The sequence below is a fragment of the Echinops telfairi genome, unplaced genomic scaffold (assembly GCF_000313985.2).
Source record: "Echinops telfairi isolate 266 unplaced genomic scaffold, ASM31398v2 ScPeMD7_158;HRSCAF=472, whole genome shotgun sequence".
Taxonomy (NCBI): domain Eukaryota; kingdom Metazoa; phylum Chordata; class Mammalia; order Afrosoricida; family Tenrecidae; genus Echinops; species Echinops telfairi.
Genome location: NW_022104056.1, coordinates 1 through 1,609, shown reverse-complemented (window position 1 = coordinate 1,609; position 1,609 = coordinate 1). Strand labels below are relative to the sequence as shown.

Sequence of the window (1,609 nt, the reverse complement as noted above, 5' to 3'; positions counted from 1 at the left end):
CCTTGGTAAAGTGGAGGGTCAATAAAAAGAGGAGAAAGACCCTCAATGAGATGGACTGACACAGTTGCTGTGACAATGGTTGCAGAAAGCAGCGAGACTGGACAGTGCTTCGCTATGTTAAACATAGGGGTCACTGTGAGCTGCAGGTGATTTATTGACAGCTAACAGCAACAGCAATAACAGATTACACGGTCTGTGGACGGAGAAGGACTTGTTGCCCATGATATACTGCCTTTACTTATTAGTCCTTTATGACTATTAATTCTTAAAAGCAATCAGAATGCTATGGGAGAATAAACGATCCATCCCCCTTTTGCCAAAAATTCCTTTGGCTGAGTTTAGAAGACAGAGGCACAAAATCAATGAGTTCATTCAATTCACTGGAAAAGAAAAAAAGCCAATTATGTTGATTGACTGAAATCTTCGGTTTCCAAACACCAGTGGCAACATTCTAGAAATGATTTCAGCGACGTGTGTTCTAGAGACACATTTTGAGTTCACATCATGTTCTCTGTGCTGGTGGCACAGTGGTTACACGATAGGCTACGATCCTCATGGTCTGCAGTTTGAAACCACCAGCAGCTCTGGGCTTTCTACTCCCGTCAACGGTTGCAGTCTCGGAAATTCACTGAGGTCGCTATGAGTCAGTATTGACTCTATGACAGGGAGACTGGGACAATTAGCATAGTAGGAAAAACTATTCTCAGCTAAGAGTTCCTCTGTCATTGGACTAATAGTCTTCCATGTTTTCTCTGATACAAATTGTGAGCCTCTCAGGACCACTTGTGAGCCCTGGTGGCATCATGATTAAGCAGCGGGCTGCTAACTGCAGGTCAGCAGTTCTAAAGCACCAGCCCCTTCATGGGTGTGATAGGTAGGTTTATTGTGCCAACATGGCCAATGAACATGTGGGATTAATTGAAGGGCAGAGAGATAAATGGCTCTGCGAGCCTCGCCTTTCTTGTCTCTTGCTCTTTGATGATCGGACCAGTTAATAAGTTTTAATGCAGGTGAGAAGTACTCAGAAAATTGATGTGCAGTTAGGATATGTCGCAGTGTTCCATCAGGGCTGCATGTAGCAGAACGTCATTCACTTTGATGGCTGCATAATACTCCGCTGTGTGTACATATCACATTTCCTTCATCTGTCCATCTGTCAGGGAATGCTTGGCTTGTTTCCACTCCTTTGATCTCGCGAGTGATGCTGCCACCACCTCTGGAGTACAAGTAGCTGCTACGTTGCTGTCTTTATGCCCTTAGGATAATGTCCTTTTACACACACCTTTCTTTGCTTTTATGTCCCCACCTCCCACGGCACTCATTACTTTCAGCTACTCACAGACAATGTTTGAGATGAAAGGGTTTATGAAGGAAGTTAAAAGGATATGATGCAGCTGAGAGATGCTCAGGATACAGAGATTCAGTCACGACTTGTTGCAAAGTTCTCTCAGGGCTGTCAGTAAATGCCCAAGGGGCATACTACTTTGCTATAAGCCTTAACCCAAGGCATTCAGTTCAAGCTCAGTCAGTGGACCCAGCTCACCCAATTACATGCCCAGAAGCACTCCACACCACAAGCCAGCTTCCTGCCCCAAAGCACCCAGCTTTA

General features: G+C 44.9%; 1 pseudogene; it reads left to right on the top strand.

Moving 5' to 3' along the window:
* The window catches only part of LOC101640883, a 2,786-nt pseudogene extending 2,191 nt beyond the window's left edge, over nt 1-595 (top strand).
* The last annotated feature ends 1,014 nt before the right edge of the window (nt 596-1,609 follow it).